At 47.7% G+C, this 14,914-nt stretch overlaps 1 protein-coding gene across 1 annotated transcript in view; it reads left to right on the forward strand.

Annotated features, from left to right (window-relative positions):
* Positions 1-369: 369 nt before the first annotated feature.
* Positions 370-14,914, forward strand: part of LOC111157750 (leucine zipper tumor suppressor 1) — a 49,017-nt gene continuing 34,472 nt past the window's right edge. The window contains exons 1-2 of the mRNA XM_022519387.1: positions 370-390; positions 9,506-9,708. The gene's annotated coding sequence lies outside the window, so the exon portion shown is untranslated. The remainder of the gene's footprint in view (positions 391-9,505; positions 9,709-14,914) is intronic.

Raw genomic sequence — 14,914 nt, forward strand, 5'->3', positions numbered from 1 at the left:
AGCCGAGAGGTCCGGGCAGCCCCAGCTGTCAGCCGGGAACAAAGGCCGCCGAGCGGCAAGTGAGAGGCTGCGGGCCGCGCCCCAGCCAATGAGCGGCGCCGGCGCAGGCCCCGCCCCACTCCGCCCCGCCCCGCCCCGCCCCGCTCCGCCCCGCCCCGCCCTCGGCTCCGGGAACCGGCGCGGAGGCTGGTGCGCCGGGAGCTGGCAGGCGGCGGACTCGCGGGGAGGCCGAAAGTTTCTCTCGCCGCCGGGTCCGGTGAGCCAGAGCCGCTGGCTGCGACTGCGCCGCGGCACCCGCCAGGCCGGCGGCTCTGGGAAGACAGCCGGGAACACGTTGTAAAACACACTGAAAAAAAAATTCTCAAGTCAGTCCGAGGAGCAGGGGGGCAGGTAAGGTGCGGTGGACGCGGGGTCTTCCTCGCTCCTGCCGCGGCCGCACGGGCATTCCCGGGGGAAACTGCGCTCCCCGCGGCGTGCTGGTGCGTCCGTCGGTCTTTGTCTGTGTCAGGGTCTGTCTAGGTGTCTTTGTCTCCGCATGTAACTGTCAGGGTCTCCACTTCTGCGAGAGTGGGTGCTGCTGCTCTGGTCCCAGCCTCGAGAAAGGGATGCTGCGTCTGTCCTTCTGTCTTTGTCTCCGTTTCCGGCAGACTGGTTTTATCTGCTCCCATCCTAAATCTGATCTTGATGGACATTAAGTGTTGGGTGACACTGATGTCTGAGATGAGGAAAAGGGGAATGTGCGTGATCCCGGAGGGACCCTGGCCCCAGACAGAGGGCCTGACAGCTGGGGTCAGGCCACTACACTTTCCGTCTGGAACTTTGGAGATGGGCTGTGTCTGTGCTCACAGGGTGGCAGGGACACTGATGCAGTTAGAGGTTTGGAATGTCTCACTGAAAGAATATGTCACAGGGGCTGAGGTGGATAGAGAGGGTGTTGATGAACGTGGAAATTGGCCCCCTGGAGTTGTGGGCCAACCAGGATCAGTCCTGGACTTGCCATTCAGCCAAATTAACACACACACAGTCCCACACCTACACACAGGCCACATTCACTTCTTTCTCTCACCCACCAAAGGCAGCCAGACCCTGACTCCCTCCCCACCCCTACACACACACACACACACACACACACCCTCCAACATGCTGAACTCCAGCTTTCATAGCATACAGCTCAGGAGCAACAGGCATCAAAACATCATAGACCAGATGATCTTTCTCCTTCCTGCTCCAAGTGGAAAGCAGTGAACAGTGGAGCTGTTCTCCTGGCCCAGGAGTGTGTCAGGCCTAGAAAAGTGCTTAGGACTTGCTAGCTTCAGAGCCCTCAGTTCCCCAGAAACAAAGAGTGCTTAGGGATCTGAGCATCTATATTTCCTGGGTCCCTTCTCTCCCATTCACACCTTCCTGCTTTGGGTCCATTCACATCAGCCCTGCTCTTAGGTCTTAAGTGCTGACAAACTAGCGTGGAGGCACTGAGCTCTGGAGAGCTCTTGGCAAGAGCTGTGCCAGATAAAGGGTCTCCTGCTCTGCTGGAAGTGCCACCCAATTGCAATCATGGGAACCAAGGAGTCCAGCCCCAGATAGATGAGCTGTATGCTTGGCAATTCTTCCAGCACCAGAGACCCTTGAGAAGAGTCTGTGAGTAAGGCCTAGGGAATGTTTGTAACCTGAAGTTGCTCCAAGTTCAAAAACAATTTTCTGTAGGCATGCTGGGGAAAATACAGGTGCTGAAGTGTGTGTGTGTATATATATGTATATACACACACACACACATATATGTGTATATGTACATATATGTGTGTGTACACATATATGTGTACATATACATATATGTGTACATATGTACATATGAAAATAGCTATGAGAGACAGCGTTTACAGGCAGGAAGGGTGTTTGTGTTCAAGGGTGGAGAAGAGCGGAGTGTGTGGGTGGAAATCTGTGGGCAGGGGCATACACACTAATCAGGTGTGGTATTTACACCTTATATTTATCCAGTGCCTTTCTTCTGAGGTGCTTTCTGCACATCACAGACGTTATCTCATTTGTTATCTCCTTTATCCTCACAACGTAACTACCAGGTTGGCATGAAACATAGTTAATTCTCTGTGTTCTACCAGTGAAGAACTGAGGCACCAGAGGGGCAGGGCTTTCCCTAAGGTCCACAGCTAATGGGGACAAAATTAGGTTTAGCAAGTGGAAGTCCAACTATGAGCTCTCAGCTGAGAAGATGTATGTGTGGATATTCACTCCTCATGAAATGAGAAAAAGCCCAGGTAAGAGAAAAAATGTTGTCTCTCAAGAGTGTGTATATGTGAACAAGAAGAAGGATGGGACATTTGAGATGCTTGTTATTTAACATTTATGGCCCCCTCTGTGCACCTCACAAAGTAAAACCTTTTTGTGCAACAAAAACAATTCAGCTTGTGCATTTAGGTGTCTGTAGAGGAGCCTCCTATCTGTCTGTGTGTGCCCCAGTAGATGTGTGTTGCTGCCATTGAAGGTATGCTGCTGTACAGTGTGTGTTGGAGAGAGCCAATGCTTTGGGAGTATGTGGGGGAAAGACTGGCCAGGGAGTTTTGAGAAGCCATGTTTCTGCCTGTATGGACAGAGGTAGAGGGGTTCCAGCCATATAAAAGTGGCTTTCTAATCCTGAAAACATATTTATATGTCTTTGCACTTATTCGACATTCACTTCATAAATATTCATTGGGTGCCTACAAAATGCAAACCTCTGGGCCAGACAATGAGGCTACAAAGACGAATAAGGTAATGAGGGCAAATCTGTGGTTAATCAGCTTATAGACTGGTGTAATCGGTAATATTTAATGACACATAATACCGTTCACTAAGTGTACTCTATGCCCAGTACTCATTATTCATTATCTCATTTAATTCTCAGCACAGCCCTGCAGGGTGTGTATGATTATTAAATGAGGAGAGTTGAATAATGTAGCTAGGGTAGAGAATGAAAGAGCAGGGGTTTGAACTCCATTCAGCTTAGACTTGGCTCTTTCCGTGTTCTTCTCTTACCTTTGAAAATAGAAATACGTGTTTCTTCTCTGTCAAGTATTCTTGTCCTGTCTCTCTCCCTCCACCTAACAAGCTCCCACTTGGACTTCTGGTTTTAACCATGAGAATCAACTCTTCCAAGAAATCTTCCCCTCTCCTTTCCCTTAGTCTTCATTACATGCCTTCCTCTGAGTTCCTACCATCATTTCACACTATCCCAGCATTGACCCACTGGTCCTGAAGAGCCTGCAAAGTTCTTAGAGACAAAGATGCCTAACTCAGACTATACTGTTTGGCTACTATGAGTAGGGGGCTAGTAAATGCTTGTTTAATAAAGTAATGGGAAGAGGACGAGCTGTCAGAGACAGTTGGCAGGGAGCATTTTCCCAACAGCAGATTTCTGCAGGGACACATTTTGTTGGTGTGGCCTCTGGCTTTCCTGCCTCTATTACTGGGTCATCTCCTTCAGAGCCTCTGCCTAGACAGGGCTCCTCCATCTCAATTTCTGACTTCAGTTTGGGAACAGAAGGAAAACCTAGCCCCCACCATGCTGCCAAGCTGGACACTCTATCCCAGGGTCAGTCAACCAACAAATATATACCTGTGGGACGTGCTAGGTATAATACAGGGTTAAGGTTTTTAAAATTGTCTACTTGAAACTCAAGGAGAACAGTGGTTCCAGGGCAGTAATGAGGTGTTTCTAGGGGTTTGCCAACAAAGAAGTATCCAACTGTCTGGGGAATCTTTAGGCAATTTAAGTGGTAGGTCTTTGATTTTGCTTTGAATAGATCTTTATGCTACTGCAGTCTGAAAATCGCTGATCTAAAATAGACACGCTGTTGTTTGGAATGTGAATTGCAACCATGTTTGGGGAGGTAATCTGGCCATGATTTGCCCAAGGTCACATGGTTTCAGTCTGGTGACTCCCTTCCCATGCCCTTTACACCACCCCATTATTTCTCATAGCAGGGTTACCACATGCCTTCTCAGGGTTTTGTGATTATTTTAGTTTCCTTAAAACTGTACTTCATTATTTTTTCAAGGTTTCACCCACTCAAGGTGCCAGGAAGGTGGGGGATTTTTAAAAAAATGGTTCAATAATGGCTTGAGACTAAAATTTGTGATGAGAATTAAGAGGAACCAGCATACACGAATCTTGACAAGAACATTGAGAATTGGATTGTACTAACTTTGGGACACAGCAGCTGCTCAGCACGAGGGAGGTGAACTCAAAGACACCAAGGAAGAGGTGGTCGTGAACTAAACATTGAAGTTGAACCTCAGGAAGGTATAAAAATAGTAGACATATAGCAGCAAGGTCATAGTTGCAAGATGCAAGCTGAGACCTGAGGAGATGGAGCTTTTTCTTCCCAGGGGAACCCAGGTGGGATCCTGTTTCCTCCTTCCATGCAGCTCAGCGAGACACCCAGATCAGACAGAGCTGGGAAATGAAGGATGGGAAATAAATCACCTCTAACAACTGCCTCCAGCAAAATGAGTGTGCATATTGGCTCTAGATCCCCTTCTCCAAAGATTTAGAGAAGTGGGTGGAGATGTGTCAAAATCAAGCATGACTGCATTGGGCTTTGGGCTGGCTGCCGATTGGCAGTGCTACCTCTGTATCGGCAATATCCATCCTGCTTCTGTCGCTCTCCTGCTTCCTGCCAGACATCAACTTCCACCCGACAGTCTATCACCATCTTTAGGCTTCTGGTAATAATAATCTTAATAGTCCTTTTTATTTGTTCAGGACTTCACAGTTTAAAAGGGGACATTATTATTATTATTATTATTAGTGTTGTTGTTGTTAAGTATCGTCAATCCCGTGAGAAGATATATTCCACAATTTGGCATACGAGAAAACTGAATGAGCTTATCCAGGGTGAAGGCGTTCACCCAGGATTTTAAGTGGAGTGCTGCATTTCGAACCCAGCTGTCCTGACTCCCAGTTCCGAGCTATAATCACCCAATTGTCAGTCCTCATTAATTAGCAAGCAGAATGTGAGTGTGTGTGTTTGTTAGCTAAAAGCTAAAATTAATTGTTCTAGTCAATCCAGTAGACTGGTGATTTTTCTTCCTAAGTGTTAGGCCAAATTGGTGTCTAAGCAGATATGATATGGGTTTTGTCTAGTACCTGGAACAAAGACAATAAAAAGTTGCCCTATCCAGATCACCCATAGATATGCTTCCATGCACCGTGGGAGAAGATAACTGCCTTCAGGATGACTGCCAGCAGACACACACATGCACACACACACCAAATTCATTCATTCATCTCTTCCACTGAGACATGCTCTCCTCTTGTATCCACACTCACAGTCACATCCCATAACATGAATTCTCAGACATCCCAAGATAGCAGGACCTGGAAGAGCCACACCTGTGTCTACTTGCATTGGCCTCTCTGTGGCATGATATAAAGTGTGCTTGGGCTAATCCTTCCTTGATGCCACAGAACCTCAGTTTCTGCCAAGCCCAGAGCAGTCTTTTGAATTGCCATCTTTCTTCAGAACTTCAGAAGCTCCCCAGGCCACAATATTCACCAAACAAAGAGGGATAATTCTAGGTGAGATTCTTACGCTGAAGAGTACTCGAGGACACAGGCCCTTCAAAAGTGTCAAAGTGGAGCTGAGATCAGGGTGAGGGTGGGCATTGTTTTGAAAATCAATTGGTGTTTAAGGATGAACCCTGCCCTGCGCATGAATCCAACTGTAAAGCACAGACTGCCAGGTGGCTGAGGCAATCCCTGCCTGAGGCGCCAGGGCAGGGCTGTGCACTTGGCTCACTGGCCTATTGGCTTTGGGGGCATCTTCATTCTCCTTGCTATTGCAAAGCCATTTGCTGCTAAATCACCCTCCTCCTGGCACCCTGGACTGCTAAATTGGTCTCAACTTGCTGTACTTCCACCCACTACCTTAGTCATTATTCGCTGGCAGCATTCAGAGAGTGGGTGTAAAGCAGCTGAACATTATATTCCTGCTGAAAAGAGAATTGAGTATAGGCATGCAAGGGAAGGAGGTAAGAGAAAGCTAAGGAGGCAGGGAAACAAAGCTTGGGTTTGCCAGCACCTTTCCCCGGTAATTCCAATAACGCTGGAGTGTTGGGTGGTGAGCAATAGGTGAGTGTGTTCTGGCTAATAGGATGAAACACAGGATTCTAGGGTGAGAGAGGTACACTCACTATTGAGGGGCTGCACCTGCCTGGTCTGGAAGGAAGAAAGGACATCAGCTGTGGGGAGAGAAAGACCCCTCCCCCCACCAGCTCCCTGTTCCTTAAATTTTGCAATATGTACTATCACACCCATTGAGCATCTGTTCCCATGTATAATTATTTAGCTTCTCTATACTTCCTCCCTACCTAGATTTTAAATCCCTTGAAAGGAAAATGTGTCATGTCTCAGGTGTATAGCACCAGGCTCTGGACACAGTCAGGGCTCAGCCCCAAATGGCTCAGGGTAATGGTGATGAGGCCTTTGGTGACCCTTCCATCTCAGCCCATTCAGATCTCCCTGTGTTGTCCAAGGACCACAGAGTTTGGGAACCCAGGCAGGCAAGAGGAGAAAGAATAACAGGGGAACTTTCAAGTCTGGGTCTACTATCTCAGTGGGAAGCTTCAGGGAGGGAAAGGGTTATACCACATAGGAACAGACCAGCTAGGGAAGTAGAAACTTAGAGACTTTCTGTCCTGGTGCAGAGGCTCCACGTGATCTCCAGCCAACAGATGGGGCACTCTTTGTCAGCTCATCAGCACCCGCGATTGCACTGGGGCTGGTAGGAGGTGGAGAACAGAGTTGGTTCTCATGTCAGACAGCAGAGACAGCATGAGGCAGAACAGAGTGACCTTGACAGGAGGTTCTCTGAGTCACTGATAACATTTGTTTGGTCTCCCAAGGAGGGGGTTGGAAAGGGAACACAGCACCAACACAAGCTGGCCTGGAACCTGATGGATCCCCCAACCCAGGTTCCTTCCCTCTCACCCTCTCCTCAAGGAAGTTAATAAGAAAACCCTGAGCATAGAAGCCACCACACAACTAGGGATGCAGGGACAATGGGAGATTCACAGAGTATGTCAAGGGATAGAAGTCTAGGGGAATGAGTCCTGAGATTGGTCTTGACCTTCTGCCAACTTCTAAGATGCTGTCTGACCAGTGTGTCTGGGGGATGCCTGTGCTGGGTCCACCCTGGCCACCTCAGCAGCAAAGTCAGGGACAGCATTGTTTCAGAAGGATACTTTAACCACTCAGAGCACCTCCCTTATTTATTGAAACCTTCAGACATTCCAGCTTTAGCTTTCTTCTTCTCCTTCCCAGTGAAGGGCATCTCAACAGTGCACACACGAAGGAGCTGGGAAGGATTAGAATGTGCTCACATCTTGAAGAGACAGCCTTCCCCAGCCCCAGCGCCTGAGTGGCACCAGCAGGCAAACTGAACTGCAGGCAGGTGGGGAAAGTGAGAGCCACCAGGCAAAGCCCCAGCCTCCACCTGCACTGAAAAGGCAGTGCTCCACTGAAGGGAGCTGTCTGCTCACAGCTGCCTACACTTCTCCCCTCCATGGACCTGCAGCTGCTCTGCTCAAAGGCACTGCTCTAGCAGGGAGTAGGTATGGGCAAGATGCTTGGTCTTTCCTGAGACATTTCTTCATCTACCAGGAGCACCAAGCTTTCAGCTTCCTCAGGATTTAAAAACTTCTTTTGACTGGAGCTAATTCTATGCTAGAGCAACAGATAGGACCTCCAAGCCCAAGGTTCCAAGATTTATCAGGAAACTAAGAAGACTGTGTTGATGAAATGTCCAGTACTCTATAGAAACACAAAATCACAGACTTGAAAGGACACTTGAGTTCTATTCTATGCCCTATTCCCAATCCCCCCCAAACCCTTCCTCTCCAAGTTGTCTTTACTCACCTCCAAGAACTCCTGCTCTGGACCCCAGGAGCCCATTTCTTTCTATTTTAGTTACATTCTTTTAAAGCCAGAGAATGCTAGGTTCATATCAAGCACTCTACCAGATCCTAAGAGGAGCAAAAAAAATGAGACACACTGTTCCAGACAGGCTTGGTACTGGGGGAGACAACAGATGCATTGAAAAATATCACTCTACAGAGATGAATTGGTCTAAAAAGTCTTCATGGAAGACATAGAACTTGGGAAGCACCCTGTGGTCTGGGTGTGATTTTAAGAAATGGAATGGGGTAGGTGGCAAAGATAGGGGACAATAAGTGGTGGGAACAAAAGCAAGTTGAATCAGATTGAGAAGGGCCTTGTACATGCCTTGGGAGTTTGCTTGTTATTTGGTAGGCAATGGGAAGTGACTGATGTGATAGGTAGGGGAGTGGTTTATAGTAGACCTTGGTTTTAGGACATTAATCTAGCAATGGAGAAAAGAATAGATTTGAGGGTGGAGAGGATTCTTTCTAGAAATAAAAGATTATTATTAGAATGACTTTCTATCCTCCTTCCTATCTCCTGGTTGATAACACGTGTTCCCAGAGCTCTGACATAGCCTGGAAACATAGGGTGCCATAGCTTCAAGGAGAGGAAAGCTCCTAGTCTAATATCAAACGTCCAGGTGTCCGTATGTCTAGAAAATTATTTATCATGGGATACATGGGTAACACGTTGCTTTGCACCACTTTGGATGTGGAATCACAGGGGGCCTTTTTCTTGTTTCTTGTGTCTTGTTTGTTTTTTTGTTGCTGTTGTTGTTGTTGTTTTTGTTTTGTTTTGTTTTGTTTTGTTTTGTTTTTCAACATGTGATGACCCAGGTGGAGGCCCAGACTGGGGAGGAACTTGCTCAGGGCCCCACAGCTTGTTAGTGGCAGAACCAGGACTGGTGCTCCCCCTTTAGACTCTTTACACTAACCCACTGCTATTTGTGGACAAAGATAGAAGGGCCAGTAGAATTCATCAGATCCTTAAATCTTTAGTGTTAGACAGGTTTGCCTCAGAGGACATATGAGAACTTGTCAATAATGGGGTATTCTCAGTCTTAGTGGACTTCCCCCCTCAAGCCAAAGGAGTCCCTTTATTTTGGTGACAGTTAATACTCATGGCCTCCATTTTTCTGTCCTTGTATCTCTGGGGTCTCCAGATGTTTGATTTCCTTCCTTTCCTCCTCCTTTTCCTTTGTTCTAAGAGTTCTGAGAAGCTCCCATCTAATGTTATAGTGAAGGTTTACTATGCCAGTCACAGTTGTGACCTTTCCAAAATGAAAATCAAGTTTGCTGTCTCTGCCTCATATGTACTCAATTTAAACCAAACCTGAACAAAATGGGAAGGTTGTGGGTGCCAGTGAGCTATGCTAAGCACCCAGACAGTTGATGCCACATTGGGAAAGAGTCCCAGCCACAAGGCAGGTGTGCCTCCCAGTGCCAGGAGGGGCAGGTCCGGTCAAGTAGGACCTCCTTTGATCTCAGAAGAACAGGGTACGGGGGGTCCTCCTGCTCACAGGATCAATGAAGATCTTAGAACATCACTCTCTCTCTTCCTTTACCTACCCAGGAGCTTCCCTTGTGTTTGCTAAAAGTTGAACTAGCCAAGGGCAAGACCATGGCAATGTCCTCTGACATCTCCAGTGAGGTAACTGACCCCTGGAGAAAAGGCTTTGCTCAGGAAACATTTCAGCTCATGCCATGCTCCCTTAGTCTCCCAGAGAAGTTCATCCTCACCTGGACAGCAACCTACAGCCCTGGTAGAGAAAGCGGGTAAGTCCTAAAGGTGAGGCTTGTCCTTTGTCATGCTTGCCAACCCTTCCAGGCAAGTTTGGGAGTGGAGAGCAAAAAGAACATGATTTTTGGCTTTGCTACCTAATAACTAACTGTATGGCATCAGGCAAGTCACTTAGCCTCTCTGAGCCTCAGTTTTCTCATCTATAAAATGTATTGTGTCCTGGGGAGAATTTTTATGAAAATTACATGATCCAATATAAGTAAAGGCATGTGAAATGTAACAGGAGCTCTATTTTCATGTTTCCTCCCTTTCCCATCAGCTTCAGGGGAAGGAAAGCAGATATGAGACGAAGATGTCTGTGCAGAAAGGTCATGAGCCCTTGGTGTAGGACATGTACACCAGAGAGGGGAAACTTTAGGATCAGGCAGTGCTGCCTGACAACTACTCTCTTATCTGCTTACTCTGGCAGAGGGAGACAGTTGTAACTAAAAACAAAATGGGAGCGGAACACTTCTGACTTTGCCACTCTGAATCTCCATCTACCTTATCAGTTTGACTAAAGTAAAATTGACTGATGAAATTGTGTAGAGCAGATGAGTGTGGCATCATTGAATGTCTGAAGGCGGGTTCTCGATATTGAAAGGAGGTTTCTTGCTCACATTGGCTTACACCAAATGTATGGAAGACAGGAGGTAGGAGAGGGGAGGTCTCAGAGACCCTGCAGATCCGCTGGGTTTTCCCTCCACCCTCAGGAAGACCCCACAACCCCATCTGGAACATGTGTGGAATGGAGTTAGGGGAGGAAGATTTCTCTCCAAAGTGAACGTTGGATACAAGGGGGTTTATATTGTGCCTCTTTCTTTTTTTCCTCTCTTGCCTCTTGCTTCAAAGCCAATGCCTTTCCCATCTGGATCATTTTCTGGATTATGTAGCACATAAGGTCAGGAAAAGGGGAGAAAGCAAAACAAATAAAATGAAACTTCTCTCTGCATTTAGTTTATGAGACATGCACAGATGTAAGAAGGCCTAGGCCTGGCTGAGTCTCACATAGGAGAATGAAGAAAGCTGAAGAGTCTACTTCTGCCTTGGGAAATTAGACAAACATTATTCTGCCTAAATGGCATTAATCAAGATGGGGCCAGGCAGCCTGCATGGACCAAGGAGAAGCTGCTCCTGTCTTGACACACATTCTGTACCAGGGACACATACATGAATCCTCCCATGGGAAATGAGCAGTCTGGCATTTAATGCACTTTCCACCTGCCTTTGCATCTCTCTCTGTGCTGTTGTTTTTTTGTTTGTGTTTGTTTGTTTTTCTTCTCCCCCCGTCTTTTTTTTTTTTTTTTAATGGAGGCCACTTTAATGGCATGGCCTAGAGAGTTGAGGTGATTTCTACCATGGCACACAGCACACATCTGTTAGGTCTCTGATCTGACATTAGAACATGCATCTTCAGAGTTCAGCAGTTTCTCCATTCTAGCAGGTTTGTATCTGCTGGGGTGAAGACAGTGCCTCCAACAACAAGAGGCTCTCATGGCTTTAACAACATCTGGGAGAGGTGATGTTAGCTTAGTTTTGGGGCTGTCTGATTCTAGGGCCAGAACATCTTGAAGAGATCTTAAAGAGCTGTCCAGGACAAGGGCAGCCATGGGACCTCCCTCCAGCAGCCTCTGCCCTCCTCCATCAGGCAGTGGTGGGAATCTCCAGCCTGCAGAAAGAGACAGAGTTCAAAGAACTGCCCTCCGTACCGTCCCTGGGACAGAGGCTATAAACTCCCACTTGACTACCCTTCATGGATTTAGAGGCTGATGAGAGATGTGGAACCTGTTAGAGAAACACAAGGCAGCCTGGAATTAGGCCTTACTTTCATCAGCATAAAGTGGTTTCAGGGACGACTGCCAAGGGTTAAAAATTATGGTGCTCTGAGGTCCCTGATTAAGATGCCTCCATCTGCAGGGCACTAGACAGGTGTGTCCCAGGACAGGAAAATAAGATGAAGGAATGAAGACAAACCAAGAGCTCTTCTCTTCTTCCTTCCCTCCTCACAGATTTTCTGTCAGCCACTGAGAACCCCACTCCACTGCCGGGGCAGGCCCTGGAGCAGCTCGGGAGTGGGGACAGGGAGGCAGGTGGGGTTTTGGGGATCTGGTCTAATTGCAGCACTCTCTCCATGCCTTGCCCAGACCTGTGCTGGTTAAACAGCCCTTCCAAGGCAGACAGGATGTATCTGCAGGGGTGCAGTGGTGGGAGGACCTCAGGGATCAGCTACTTTTCCCATGGACCAGAAAGGGTTTTTAGGGTCTCAGTCTTTGCAGAAAAATATGTTTCCACATTGAATCATAAAGGTGTGCCAGTAGAAGGTAGAGTCTGGTTTCTAAGACATGACTGTGAAGCTTTCTCTTTCCAGAAGACCACAGGGTGTTCAGTATGTACCAGATCCAGTGCAAGACGAGGCATTGCTTCGTGCAAACCAGCCCCTGTACTGCTTCACATTTACTCCCCCTGCTCCAAGCCACTGAGTTGATATGATCCTTTGGATTCCCCCTCTCTGTCCTCCACTCCCCCCTACCCCTCCATGGATGCAGGTGAGTAGGACTTCCCACAGGTGCTCCTGTCTAATTTTCCTCAAGGAGGTGGTGGCAGAAAATGTGGGCTGAACAGTAGCAGCAAGAGACAGGAGCAGGCAAACATCACATGCCTTGGCCCTAACATGCCTCGCCCAAGAGGACCTTAGGGCCTGAGACCTACAGAAATGCCTCTGGGGAAGACAGAGGTGTCTGATCTCATTTACACCCTGGGGCTGGCCTGCTAATAGCTGGCTATGACTCAGAGCAGGGGACTGAGGAGATGTCCCCCATCCCATAGCCCTCTAAAGGATGGGGGCTGCTAGCTCAAGAGGCTGGGACTGCTCCCCACTGTTCATACCTGTGCTGCTGGCTATCTACTCCTTTGAATGTACTGAGTTCTGCTGGGCATGGCTCTGTGCTAGGCCCCAAGGATACTCGGCATCCTCAGGGAGTTTGCTATTTATTTGTTACATTAGTGATTTCTAAACACTTTAAGAGCAATTCCTACAAAAAGTGGATAGATGATTACTCATATTTTTAAAAAATCTAATCTTTAAAGGCCCCACATGGAAATGTCCCCAGTTCTTTGGCTAATGAAAGGAAAGTAGAACCCAGAGACCAGCGAAGTCGGAGAAAAGTATATTAGGATTAGAGCCCAGAAATGCTTTGAGTCTAAAAGTTCCATATGTTAAAAAACAAAAACAAAGATAAAATCTATCTCCTATTTACTAAGCTCTTAATTTTATCCCAGCTCCTTTACAAATAAAACTTCACTTAATACATACCAGAAACTCATGAGGTAGGTACTACTGTTAGCTCCAATTTACAGACAGGGATGGAGGCTTGGAGAGGCTGCAGTGGTGGCCCAAGACTAGGAGCTTAAAGGACTGAAAAGGATTAGGGACTGAAGCCAGAGTGCAGGGGGAGATGATGGAGGGTAACAGGTCAGGGTTAGGGTAAGGTCTGGAGGAGCAAGCCTGTGGAGAGAGGGTTGGGCAAGGGGCAGCAGGATCACTGGCTGGTGCTGAGGTCTACAGAGCACCTGATGCCACTAGAGGTAAACAGATGGTGTGTATGGCTAGAACACTGTTGACTGCAGCCCAGGTTCAAACCCAGGCATTGACCCTTGTTAGATATGAAACCTGAGACCTCATTTTCTGCATCTGTTTTATGACCATAGTAATAGTGTCCTCCCTCAGTGTTGGGGTACAGCTTGCTCCAGATCATGTATGTATAGTCCTTCATCCAAACCTAAGGAGACACTCAGCAGATGGGAGCCTAAGAGGAACTCTGTCCCTCAGGTTACCATCCAAGGGGACTGGACTCTGCTAGCTCAGCTTGGGCATCTACCTTTGGCTAGAGGCAGTAGGAAGGTAAACTGGTAAACTGTCTCCCAACAACCTTTCCCACGCAGGGGTGACCCCCTTCTTGAGCCATGGGAGGCTGGCCCTCAGCCTTTCAAAGGAGGCTTCTGACAGCATCCAAGTCCTGATTCTTGAGGTGGAGACTGAAGAATCCCCCAGCTGTGTGGGGGAGGGAGCCCTGCTCAAGGATCTGCCAACAGGGACAGTTTCATTCCCTCCTCTCTGCAGGAGGAGAAAAAAGCTTCAAGCCTGAAATGGAAGCGGAGGAGTCTGTCCCCCTGGGGACAGAGAGAGGTGGGAGCTGAGCCACACCAGTCTGGTTCCCACCTCATCTTTCCCCACCCTTCTGGATGGTGGCCCAGCACAGGTGGCCTGAGGGATATGAGGGCACCAGAGCAGTTCTCCCACTCCACCTCTGCACCACATTCTGGGAGCACTGCTGAAGCCACTTTGCTGATACCACTCTGCCATCTCCAACCGAAAATTGGCACCACTCTGCCAAATAGAGGGCAGAAGTCATAGAGGACAGTCAAGAACCAGGCAAGCTCAGGAATACTCTCGAGAGCCAGGAAGGAAAAGAGAGTAGAAGGTAGGGAGGGAAAGGAAAAGGGTAGATGGGCAAGTTTGTAGATTTATCTTCTGGTCTTCTTTCTACTGAATGTCTTAACTTGAACTACTATAACAAAATATCAGAGACCATGTAGTTTGAATAATAAACACTCATTTCTCACTGTTCTTGGGGTGGGAAGCCTAAGATCAAGGTGCTAGAAGATTTGGTGTCTGGTGATAGGCCACTTCCTGGCTTGCCTTCTTGCTGTGTCTTCATGTGGTAGAGAAAGAGGTTTCTGGTCTCTTACTGTTCTTAAAAGGGCACTAATCCCATTATGGGGGTCCTACACTTATGACCTCATCTAAAACTCAATTGCCTCCCAAAGGCCCACCTCCAAATACCATCACACTAGGGTTGGCGGTCAACATATGATTTAGTGGGGCAAAAACTTTCAGTCCGTAGCACTGCACATTTGTTGGGTTGCCATATCCAGCTGAGTGCAGGCAGCAGAGGGAGTACAAGGCAGGTCGGGTTCAGTGTCTCTGCTTCTGAAGGTGCAAAGACCCAGTGAGGAACTAGATGTAAATTCAGGAGACGTGTTAAGGAAGGTACACATGGTGGGTTTGCATAGCTCTCTGCCACTCATCCCCATCTGACATTGGACCTGTTCTTTGTTCCCCCTGAGCCTCCTTAGTCATTGGCAAATTGGGAGAAATAATCACTTTCTGCCTGGGTCATTGTGAGAATTTTTTAAGTGAAA

This window comes from Enhydra lutris, unplaced genomic scaffold (assembly GCF_002288905.1).
Source record: "Enhydra lutris kenyoni isolate GAN:26980312 unplaced genomic scaffold, ASM228890v2 scaffoldscaffold3, whole genome shotgun sequence".
NCBI classification, from domain to species: Eukaryota; Metazoa; Chordata; class Mammalia; order Carnivora; family Mustelidae; genus Enhydra; species Enhydra lutris.